Genomic DNA, 13,023 nt, shown 5'->3' on the forward strand with positions numbered 1-13,023 from the left:
TACCTTCCTTCCTTCCCTCCCTCTATCTCTCCTCCCTCCCAGTTTAAACCTAGTTAGCAATGCAAGGACTATTCTTTCCTAACTCATGGCTACAATAGCCCTCTCATAGCCCATGCACTTGTCCTTGCCACAACAACCCAATCTTGCCTTCTGTCATATCCATGAATCCTAGGCCTCTCCATCTTCTACCTTGCCTCCTTCCCTGCCATGTCACATTTCTATTGTTAAGTTCAACATCACAGACACATGCTCAACAATTATTTTTTTAATGACAGAAGAAAAATTAATAAATATAATATGAAAAATAACTGACCTAGAAAACGGGTCAAAGAAAGATAATCTTCAAAGTATCAGACTACCAAAATTTTATTATTGGGGGAAAAACAAGCTTAGGATAACTTATTTTTGGAAATTATAAATCAAAATTGCCTAGAACTATTAAAAATAGAGGCTAACTTAAAAAAGCAAAAAAAAAAATCTACTAGATACCTCCAAAAGGAAACCCTCAAATGGAAACCTTCATAGAAACTATAATGCAAAACTCAAGCTCTTCAGTCAAAGACAAATGTATACCAAGCAACCAAAGAGTTAAAATACAAAGGTGCCACAGTAGTGATTACTTATGATTTAACAGTTGTCACAATAATGTAGGCTCCTCCATGGTGCAGTGGATACACCAGCAGACTTGAGCCTTGAAGACTAATCTTCTTGAATTCAAATCTGATCTCAGACACTTGCTGTATGACTCTGGTCAAATCACTTAACCCTGTTTCCCACAATTCCTCATCTCTAAAGTGAACTGAAGAAAGAAACGGCAGACAAGTTCAGTGTCTTTGGCAAGAAAGCCTTATGGGGTCACAAAGATAGAAAAAGCATATAGAAGACCCCTGTGCTAACATTGGATGAAGGAACTGGATGCTATTTGGCAATTATAAAATATACTACAAGACTTAAACTTTGTCCTCTCAGAGCTAAATAAATCTAACCATAAAATACATTTTAAAAAGAAGTTAAGAAGACAAATAGAATCTTAAACAAATTAGACCTCTAGAAAACTGAATGGGAATAGATAGGAATATACATTTTCTCAGGTATACATAGCACTTTCACATACATGCACACACACACCATGCATTTGGGCAAGAAACCTTATATCCAAATGCAGAAATAAAAGAAATATTAAATTTTCCCTTTTAAGAATACAATGCAGTCAAATTACATGCAATAAAGGTCCATAGAATAATAAATTAGAAATAAATTGGAAACTAAATAATCTAATCTTAAAGAACAAATGAAGCAAACAACAATTCATAAAAATCATTAGTAATTTCATTAAGGATAATGAAAAAAATGAGACACCTTACCAAAATTAGTGAGATGCAACAAATGTAGTACTTAGGGGAAATTTTACATTTCTAAATGTGTGCATTAATAAAAGAAAGTGAAAATGAATGGGTTAGATATGCAAGTATAAAAATGAAGATATTAAAAATAAAGAAAATGTCAGTATTTATATGAATACTGGATGAATGCCCCAACAATGAAAGTAAAATTCAAACAATTATTAGGAGTCATTTTGTCCAGTTAAATGCAAGTAAAACTAACAGATTAATTAAAAGGAATATTTATAAAAACATAAACTGACCAGTTTAACAGAAGAGGAAATAAAAGAAATTGAATTTCAACAATTAGCTCCCTAAGAAAAAATCCCCAGAAAATGAAAGATTTGCAAAAAGCATTCTACCAAATATTTAAGGAACAATCAATACCAATAGTCTATTGCAGTATTTGAAAAAAAAAATAGGTAAGGAGGGAGTCCTATCAAATTCCTTTTATGGTACAAATATTATTTTGATCCCTACAACAAGGTTAAGAAAACAAATACTGAAAACTATAGACCCATTTCCTTAATGAATATGAAAGTAAAAAAAAAATACTAGCCAAAAATTTACAGCAATGTAAATCTCTATGGATTTAAGAGAAATGCAAATTAAAATAACCGTGAGGGACAACCTTCACACTTATCAGAATGGCTAATATGACAGAAAAGGAAAATGACAAATACTGGAGTGGATGTGCAAAAAATAGGAATACTAATGCAATGTTGGTGGAGTTGTGAGCTAGTCCAACCACTTGGAACTATACCCAAAGGGTTATAAAAATGTGCAGACCTTTTGAGTCAGCAATAACTCTACTTGGTCTATATCCCAAAGAGATCAAAGAAAAGAGAAAAGGACCTATTTGTCCAAAAGTATAATAACTTTTTTTGTGGTGGCAGAGAATTTAAATTGAGTGAATGCCCATCATTTAGAGAATGGATGAACAAGTCGTGGTATATAATTGTGATGGAATAGTATAGTGCTATAAGAAATACCTAACAGAATGGTTTCAGAAAAAAAAAAAAACTGGAAAAACTTATATGGATGCAAAGTGAAGTGAGCAGAGCCACTAGAAGATATACATAGCAATAGTAAACTTGTAAGGATGATCAACTAGGAAAAAAAAAAAACTTTGCTACTCTTATCAAGATAGTGATCCAAGACAATTTAAAAAAATGATGAAAAATGTTATCTGCCTTCAGAGAGAGAACTGATGGACTCTGCAGATTGAACCACCCATTTTACTTGGCATATGTTTGTGTGTATGCATGTGTGCATGTGCATATGTGTGTGTGTGTTTGTGAGAGAGAGAGAGAGAGAGAGAGAGAGAGAGAGAGAGAGAGAGAGAGAGAGAGAGAGCTTTCTTTTGTAGCACAGGTAGTGTGAAATTGTTTTGGATGACTTCACAGGTATTATTTATATTTCCTTGCTTGGCTTCTAGGAGAGAGACATTCAGAACTCAAATTAAAAAAAAGAATGTTGCAATTTTTGCGTATTATTGTGAAATATCTAATGAAAATATGTTATAAAAAAGAATAGGGGATGAAAATTGTAGCTCTGAGGGATTATGGCTGACTATTTCCAGAAAGTCTTAAAAACAAGGCAAATTTTAATGGAATGGACTACAACCAGGCACCTCATGCTGTGGTCAGTATGATCTTCCACAGTAGACAGATGGTACCATAGTAGCATGATTAGAAGAAAGGCTTGATTGGCAGTGGCTCCTTGACCTTGACTGTGAAGCAGAGTGGATGTGAAACATTATCTTTTACCTTCCTTCTTTTCCTGTCATTTTAGCATGAGCAGGAAACACACACACACACATACACACACACACACACACACACAACCAGACAGATATTCTTTGCAAAAATGAACTCCAACTATATCCTATTTTTTAGCCCAAATTCCTATTGTTTTGTAAATTTGACTTTCTTTATAAATTATTTCAAAACCAGTTTCTGTGTGAATGCCATTAATTTATGTCAATGTTTGCAATGGAGGAATGTTCCTGAGGGTTCTTGTATTTCTCAAATTATCTAACTAGGACGTTGCAAGGCCAGCCTGAGAGATGCAGACCTTCCTGGGGGCTATCATGTCACAGTTTAGTTCTATGAATCACCCTGTAACTCTTTTAAACCGAATCATAAAAGTGAAACATAAAGCTTACTTGGACTTCCCCTGGAGGAATAATAATCTATTGAACCATGGTGCTTTTGAAGGTGTAAATACAATTCCCTTTGTTTTGATAATTAATATGATTTTAAACAATGAAACCAAAAATAAAGAACATTCTCTGCATTATTGATGTCTCCTTCTAGGAGAAATTCATCCAATTTTAAAAGTATTTCTCCTGAAGTAGCTATGTTGTTCGACATTCTTTAATGATGTTGTACACATGGGGAAATACATAGTAATATTGGCAAGGGATGTTCTGTTCTCACTTATACCAATCTTTTAATAATATGTAACTGATGTTACAAATCTTTTATACTAATCTTTTAATGAAATGTAACTGATGCTGCAGCAAATTAGCAAGTTACATGTGTTGCAGTTTCTTGGGCACATAATTTTTATTTAAAATTGCTAATTCCAAGACTTTATGGAGTATAGAATTCTTTAAAAAAATTTGACCTATAAGAATGTTAGAAATCACATTTTTTTACCTCATATTCAGCTAATGGTATTTTTTTTCCAAAGAGGTTTTATTATTTGTCATGTGCCTCATTCAGTTCCCAAAACCCCCTAATTCATACACTGTTTCTCAGATAAGGCTGTCCTGAGTTTGAATTACTCTGTGGGTCCACATCTCTTCAAAGTCATAACCCAAATACCTCCACTAATGTGTTTACAAATCATGGTTGACTAGAGAACATGAGTTAAAAGTGAAAATAATGAAATGGCATAGTAAGAAAGGTAGCAATGATATATTTTCCCATGAGCCTGAAATGCACTTTCATAAATATACACATATTAGTGGGAAGACCACAAATACATAGGCTAAGTGTCTGGAGTGCATAGGTATGGAGGACACGTATGCCTAAGACACCTGTGTGAAATCATGTAGGACAGCACCTTCCTCTAATACTTCAGAGGTGTTGATGTCTTCTGATGATGTAATATTACTGTTCTTGTCTCTGATTCCTGGTAACCTCTGCCATGAATGTCGCTTCTTTATACTCTTTAATAGACTTGTTATCTTGATTTTATGTTTGTGTGTATATGCCTACAACCATGTATGTATGATGTATGTGTACACATGTGTGTATTTATAGGTATACTCACATATGCATGCGTATGCAACACATACATATGCATAGCCACATATACACATAACCACACAATACATATTGTAGGAGCAAGCACCCCAGCATCCCCAGGGTGACTGCCAACACAGGTTCTTAGATTTGCTTTTCTAAAGGAAAGCAACTAAAAATGAGTTAGGAAGCTTACTTTAATCAATCAAACATATATCGTTTACCTAGTTCAGGGGGAAAAGGTCAGCACCCCAAACTTCAGAGTATACAGACAGAAGTTACAAGACAGAGAAACAGATCAATAGACAGGCTTCCAAACTGTCCAATCATTACATCCATCCATAACAAATCACAGTTACCAGAGAGGGAAGCATCAACATCTGGGTTTTCAAAGCTGGGGTGCTCTCAAAACAACGGCTACCCAGAGTCTGATCTGGTCAAATCACACAACACTTTTCAAAGTGAGCCCCAAAGCAAAGCCTTATATAGCCTTCTCCTGAGTCAGAGAATGTACCAACCTTCTTGACCTACTGCCCAATCACACAGAATAAAGGTGTGGGCATTCCTGAAAAACAAGTCTCCCACCAAAGTCTCCAAATGCACTTAACCTAGGGGCAGGGAAGATCTTTAAAATTTACATTCCTATAACATACACACACATACATGCATATACATACATATATACATGCATATACATATGCATACACACACTCATGTATTGTGTATGTACTTGTATATATGTGTTTATATATACATGTATGTATGTGTATGCATATATACACACATACACATATATCTTTATCTGTCTATATCTAGGTAGATAGATATAGATTTTCTGGTGAGTGGATATTCTTTGCTGGATTTATAACTTCTACTAGAAGCCATTTCATAGGTCTTATAGCTGCCCCTGGCTGCATCCAGGCATGTTTCTATTGGATAAATGGCTATGTAGCTTCCCTTTTCTTGTAGCTTCTGACTTCACCTGGAGGCCTTTTCCAGAAGCTACCTTTTCATAATGAGAAGTGATCTCTTCCATACCCTATTAATTTAAAGCTCCAAGGCTTAAACAACTCTATCAAAAAAGTTGCAGGTCTTAACACACAGACAGCTGAGGCAGACTGTCTATTTTTCTGAGCTTTAGTGAGAAAAAAATTTTCATCTCCAACAAGAGATATTTAACTTCAGGCACTGTGCTTTTTATTACACAGAGCTAAGCCACTCCCATCCAAACAGCTGGTTCCCTTAGGCTCGAGCGTAACATTTAAACTGAATATTTTAGGTACTAAGATTTATTCACCTTTAGAATACTCATTCTAGTGGGAATTCCTTATTTGCATCTTTTATTCTCCAATGGATAGAAAAAAAAAAGTGCCTGTTTCTGCTCTAGAAGCTGCCCTTCTGATGGGGGGATGGCATTAGGTTTTACTCAGACTCTAATCAATGACCAGAGTCCCTGAGTCTGGAAGGAATTCACTAGTCCCAAGCAAATTTGAAGTCAGGATTGTAAAAGTTTATTGTTACACTTTACAGCAGGCAGGGGTTCTTAGGGAACCTGCAAACTTAAAGAAGTCACAGGTATAGTTTTAAGGAGTCAAGACAGTAAATCAGATGTCAATTATGCTAACTAGGTGAGTAAGGGTGGGATTAGGGAGGAGTTAAGGAGTGGTCAGTGCTTAAAGGGGCATGCACTTTTAATATCAACTGCACTGGCATATTACCCATAATTCACTGAGACCAAGGGGAGGGGGGGCCACATGGAGGTGTGGTTTGTCACTAAGTCAGCTAGTGGTCAAGGGCTGACTGAGAAGTGCCCAGTCTGTCACCCATCAGTGTCATGTTTGACAAGAAGAGATACACAGTTCATGGATTGTTGCTGGGCAGAGTGCTGGCAGGGGGGAAGGGGCAGAGTTAATGCTCTGAGGCTGGGGGGGGGATTGTGATTTTACAGACTGGTTTTACAAACTGATGTTACAAACATAGATTCCAAGCACCCCATCACTTCCAACACATTTCCAAAAGTTCTCAGAATACAGGAGGCCCGGTTTCTCAACTGAAAAAATCCTTTTCCTATTAAAGAAAAATGATTAAACAGGAGGGAAAATAATGGAAAATTAATTAAGGCCACAAGATTATTCCTTTCTCTTTCTGCTGCTTACCTGCCTTCCTCTCTTTATAGTGGTACTGAAGAGGTTATCCATAAAGATGGTTAGGGTTGCTCTGGAGACCCCAAAATACCAACATGCTGGGTCCTGTTGAATGAATTCGACTCAAGTCTTCTCATCCAAAGAAAAGTAAAGCTTATTTAAAGTTCACTTGTATTAGACACAGAGTTAAGTCTGTGTTAGGTCATTCTATGGTGCTCTCACACACAAGGAGACAAGATGGGGTCTTATATACAGAAGGTTGTGGGAGGAATCTAGTGGTAGTCTAGGGGAGGAGTTTGGGGAGGGTCAATGAGTGATAAATGGTGGGAAGTTTCTGGAGGCTACCTGGAGACTACAGACAATGGTGGGATAGGCCAGGTCAAGGGTGGATTGATATTTTGATAGGCTCAAGGGTGGGAAGTCTAGTCACAGAGGCTTGGGCCCAGCCACAACATAAAGCTTTTAGCCTCATGCAAATGCCTCATCAAATAGGATGATTTAATCAGAGTTCAAGAGGGGTTCCCAGAGCCTGTACCTCAAAGATTCAAGGAAAGCTCAAGGGAGCTCCCAGAGCCCATACCTCATCAGTACCAGGCTTTGAGCTCCCTCTCAATTAAAAAGGAAAAAAAATGTAAATAAAACATGCTTTCTAGTAGATGATTTGTTTTCTTCCTGTATTATCTGGATTAAATCAAACTCTCTGAACAATTATCAAATTTTTATTTTGCTGAGGTAGTCTTAGAATGAACAGAAAGTTTCAGTGAAAAATAATATTCCTTCTAATTGTTAATATTTTTGCAAATTAGGGATTATGAAACAACACTCATCTAATTATTGGTTCCCTGCTAGGTGGCACATAAATATGCACCTGAATAGCTAAATAAATGCATATTTAATTCTTGTCATCTTCATTCATTCATTAATTTAATTTCTTTAGTCATTTTATTTTCTAACCAATGGGAGAACTTGTGAGTGATGTTAGATCTTGCATTTCTAGGTTGCTACAGCAGTGTTGTTATGCTAAATACACCTGCCAGGTCATTTCCTTTATGGTAAACTGTTTTGCTGCACAATGCCCTGACTCCCTATTCCCTTCAAAGAGGGTTTAAAAAAAATGTTTGTTCCCTATTAAGTTCCTGTAGGATGTGTGAGAACAGGGATCAACATCCTCAGCTTCATGCACTAAAAGTTTCTGTTCATTTTCAGTGTGTGGACTCACTGAACTTATGATTTTTTTTTCCCCATTAAAAATATAGAAGGCAGGTCTATCTAGAGAAATGTTTTTGTTTTATCCTGAATGGTTCTTCAAAACCTATGTAATAGAATTCACTAGTCTCACCCCAATCCTACTCTTTTATAGTATGGCTCTTGCACCGAGTGAGAGAAGTGAAAACTTCTCAGACTAGACACTAAAATCTAGTCAAGCTTTTCATGGGAAACAGGCCCAAGTTCCCCTTGACCAGAGATCACATGATCTACAAGGACTCAGACTCAGAGCAGTAGGGAGTCACCCCTCTTCTCAGGGACACCTCAGCACAAGATATTCCAAATAAGGACAGAAGTGCTTTCTCAAATTGGCATTGAGTGGTGTACTGTTTCCTTGTTCCTATACTTGGGGTAGATTGCTGCATTTAGATTGTGCACCTTACGTCCAATCAGTGGAAGAAAAGCATCAGGAGGGGGTTGGGGGAGAATTCTGCATTAGGGCTTTATAACTTCTCCATTTCCCTTTTTTTTATGCTTTTTGGAGGGCAATTGGGGTTAAGTGACTTGCTCAAGGTCACACGGCTAGTTTTTGTGTTAAGTGTCTGAAGAGGGATTTGAACTCAGGTCCTCCTGACTCCGGGGCCAGTGCTCTATTCACTCACAATTTCCTTTTGTAAGTTGCTTCTCCTCCCTGAGCTTTTGCCAGGAGGGTGGCCCTTTCTTGAGATCATAATAAACCATTATTTTCTGCTTCCTACCTTGAGAAACCTCTGAGTATTATCTGGGTAAGGATTTCTGTTGCACACAGCTTTTGGGGTACACACACCCCATTTCAACACTTGAAGAGCAAAGAAAAATCTCCCACCTTCGAAGGAGGAAATATTTTCTCTCCTTGTTCATTAAATAATACATATTGAGACAGCTAGGTGATGCAGTGAATAAAGCACTGGCCTTTGAGTCAGAAGGACCTGAGTTCAAATCCAGCCTCAGATACTTGATACACTAGCCATGGGACTTTGGGCAAATCACTTAATCCCCATGGTCCTGCCTTTCTCCCTCAAAAAAAAAAGCAAACAAAAATAATACATATCAAACAAGCTGGGGCTTTTGTTGGTGAAGAAGCCATACTTCTTTGATGAGAATTGACTCGTTCCATTGATTACATGATGAGACTGGTTGCCTTTTTAAAACTACCAGAATGGGGCTGTCTTGCTTTTTATTTTTGGTACTGTTCAAGACATAAAGACTGTATGTTGCTGCCAACCCCAACCTAAGGGAAAGCCTAAGGTACCAGCATTCTGGAATATGAGCTTGGAGAAATTTAGTCTTAGAACTTGGTGGGGAGAATGCTGAGTTTACCTGTGAACCTGATCCCCTTCCATTTTCTCAAGATTAAGAGAATATAAACAGAATGATTATTCCCCATGTGCTGAAAGGATGCTTGCATATTTATTTTTTATCTTTGAGGCAAATATTCTGACTTTAACTGGGTAAATGGTACTAGGGTTCTGGGGACCCTTCAAAATTATAGGAGCATATTTGGGGGAATGCGCCAATGACAGAAAATAGAAGTCACCCAACCTGCTTAAGGGAATCAGAAAACCTTGGGGAAAGGTTGAAATGTAAAATATGAGACGGTATAGCAGCAAGCACCCCAAGTGTCCTCAGGGTTTGCTGCCAATACAGGTTCTTAGATCTGCTTTGATAAAGGAAAGTAACTCAAAATGGGTTAACAAGCTTACTTTAATCAGTCAAATATGTATCATTTACCTAGTTCAGGGGAAAGAGGTCAGCACCCCGAACTTCAAAGTATACAGGCAGAATTATCAAGACAGAAACAGATCAAGTGGACAGATTTCAAACTGTCCAACCATTACATCCATACCCAATCAACATCTGGGTTTTTCAAAGCTGGGGCCTCAGGACAATGGCTTCCCAGAATCAATGTCAAATCACAGAACACTTCTCAAAGTGAGCCCCCAAAACAAAGCTACACTTCAGGGCTTATATAGCCTTCTCCTGGCTCAGAGAATGTAACAACCTTTTGGACCCACTGGCCAATCAAAAAGTATCAACTGAAAAACAAGCCTCCCACTCCGGGCTCCAGGTGCACTTTAGCCTAGGGGCAGGGAAGATCTTTAAATTTGCATTTCCATTACAGACGGTCAAGGGGCGGGGGGGCGGGGACCAGGGTAAACTATTACTTAAATCTTTTAGGAAATGAACAAAAGTTTCAAAACCTTTCAAAAAGCACTTCTAAAAGTAATAAAATTAAATAAAAAATTTTCTAGCATAATTTAGGATAAAGTCTATCTATGAACAATCAGGTGGTTTCTGTGGTAGTTGATAACCATGTCAATCATTATCCCTTTCTGTGTGCTATTTGATATGGTACATTATTAATTCTTTCATCTTCAGTTCTTTTTTTATTTTTTTTGCTTTTTGGAGGGCAGTTGGGGTTAAGTGACTTTCCCAAGGTCACATGGCTAGTTTTGTTTGTGTGTTAAGTGTCTGAGATAGGATTCAAACTCGTCCTCCTGACTTCAGTGCTCTATTCACTGTGCCACTTTGCCACCCCTCATCCTGAGTTCTAAGCAACCTAGGAGTATCTTCTGATATTTACTTATAAAATACTGAAATCATAATTTCCTTCTCATTGATAAAGTAGCAATGAGCCCCATAGAAATATATTAAAATATTTTTCTACAAATATTTGCTCATCTATAAATTCCAAACTCTCTACACTAAAATAAACATCACACTTACTAGCCATATAATTTATTAATTAGTGCCATGAACCAAAACAAGTATAAACAATTATTTGTAATGTATCATTTTGGAGAATTATCAAAGCCCATCACATGTAAATACCACTGCTACTGGGATTTCTTTTTACATTGGAAGCAGAGCTTATCCATTCAGTGCTGTCCACATAGCAGCTAAAGTCTATGAAAAATTCTCTACATTATGTTTCTGCACAGTTAAAGGTTAAACTCAGAGTCTCAGAAAAATTCTTGAAATATTTTCTTCTGTAAATTATTCATTTCCTCTCTAGGTATTTTATTACACTCCAGAATTAGAGTAAAGCTTGTGCCCTTCTCACAAACTCCTCAAATATTATTATACTATTATTTCTCCAGATTCCATTTCCTCTTAATGATGTAGTTACAGTGTGCATAGTGTCAGGGAAGCTAACGAAACGTGTGTGATTGTCAATAGGCAATTAAAACACACACAGAGATGTTATTCATTTTTTCCTTGAACAAGAGAAATAATTTTGTTCAATAAAGAAAGTTTAGCACTGCTCACTGCCATTGTTTCCTTCCCCAGATCATTGATCCACTCATTCCGCATCCAAAGTTCTTCATAACTCTTTCACTATGGCTTCTTTCCTCTTACCATATGCTCCTCCAAGCACAAGACGAAGCAAACTTCATCCCAAGAAAAAAGCACAAAAAGCAACATCTCTATACTTATTTCTAGAGGTTTGGGCCTGTGAGTGACAGGAAGGAATATATTTCAGATAGCATAAATATGTTGATATACATGTATATATAGACAGAGGGCACAGGATGAGTTGAGTATGAAGGGATGATATCTAAAAAATAAAATTACAAGGTGAGAGAGGAGTATATTGAAAGAAGGTGAAAGGAAGTGATACAATAGGGTAAATTATCTCATATAAAAGAGTGAAGAGAAAACTGTTATAATGGAGGGGAAGAGCAGGAAGGTGAAACGGAATGGGTCAACCTTATTCTCATTGAATTTGGCTTTAGAAGGTAATAACGTACACATTCAATTGGGTGTCTTACCCTACAGGAAAGTAGGGGGGAAGCAGATAAGAGGGGGCATGATAGAAGGGAGGGCAGATTGGGGCAGAGGGAAGTTAGAAGCACACACTTTTGTAAAGGGACAGGTTCAAAGGAGAAAATAGAATAAGTGGGGGGAGGGATAGGATGGAGGGAAATATAGTGAGTCTTTCACAATATAACTACCTATATTGGAGTATCTTCCCACTGGGGGTGGGTGAGAATGGAAGAAGGGAAAGAATTGGGAACTCAAAGTTTTAAAAACAAATTGCTTTTCACATGCAACTGGAAAATAAGATATATAGGCACTGGGGCATAGAAACCCATCTGGCCCTACTAGAAAGGTTTTTTGGGGGTGAGGGAGGATATAAGAGAGAACAGATTGGGGGAAGGGATATTCAGTGGGCTCGCTATTTTGGGATGGGTGGTAGGGGAAAGACGAGGAGAAAATTTTGTAACTCAAAATCTTGGGGAAATGAATGTTGAAAACTAAAAATAAATAAATAAATGGGGAAAAAAAAGAATGCTCCAAGACCCTTCAGATCTATTCAGGACAAAGGCTTGTTTGGATTTGCATAAGCCAGCACTGATGCCTTCTTTGTGTCAGGCCTCCCACAAAAATCAAGTTCCCTTAGACAACCTTCTCCCTCTGAGGGTTCACAGCTTGCTTCTCTCTCTCCAACTTGGGCAAGCTCCTTCCACACTTAGCTCCATGTGACCCAGGCTCCTTGTGATCACAGCAGTTAGCTGGGCCAGAGCTCAAAGCAGGTTGCACAGGCCTATTGATGGGTGGGGAAGATCTTCCTATATCATTAACATTACAGTCATTGGGTGGTTCAACATGAGCTGAATCATACTCTAAAAATTTATAGTAGTTACTATATCTTAAAAGACTCCTCTGACTTTATTGGTTCCATGGAAATGTCAAATTCCCAAACAATTCTGTAATCTCTTTCCAATGATCATCCCTTGTTGATATACTGGACAGAACCTGTCTACAAAAGAGACATGTAAATTGAAAGCTTCAGCTTACCTTTGTTTAGCTAATTCAAACATTTCACCAGTCTCAATGCTCTTCTAGTATTTTTGAACGAGTATGAGGTTATCCGTGTAAAAAAACACATATTTAATTCATGTCTATGAATATTTTATCCATTAGTTAATGGAAAGTGACAAGTGTGTCCTGAAATGAGGGAATGTGCTCAAACCGATAAAATACAAATGAAAC

This window comes from Petaurus breviceps, unplaced genomic scaffold, assembly GCF_028583685.1.
Source record: "Petaurus breviceps papuanus isolate PSGF00001 unplaced genomic scaffold, PetGlider_PUasm1.0 183, whole genome shotgun sequence".
NCBI lineage: Eukaryota > Metazoa > Chordata > Mammalia > Diprotodontia > Petauridae > Petaurus > Petaurus breviceps.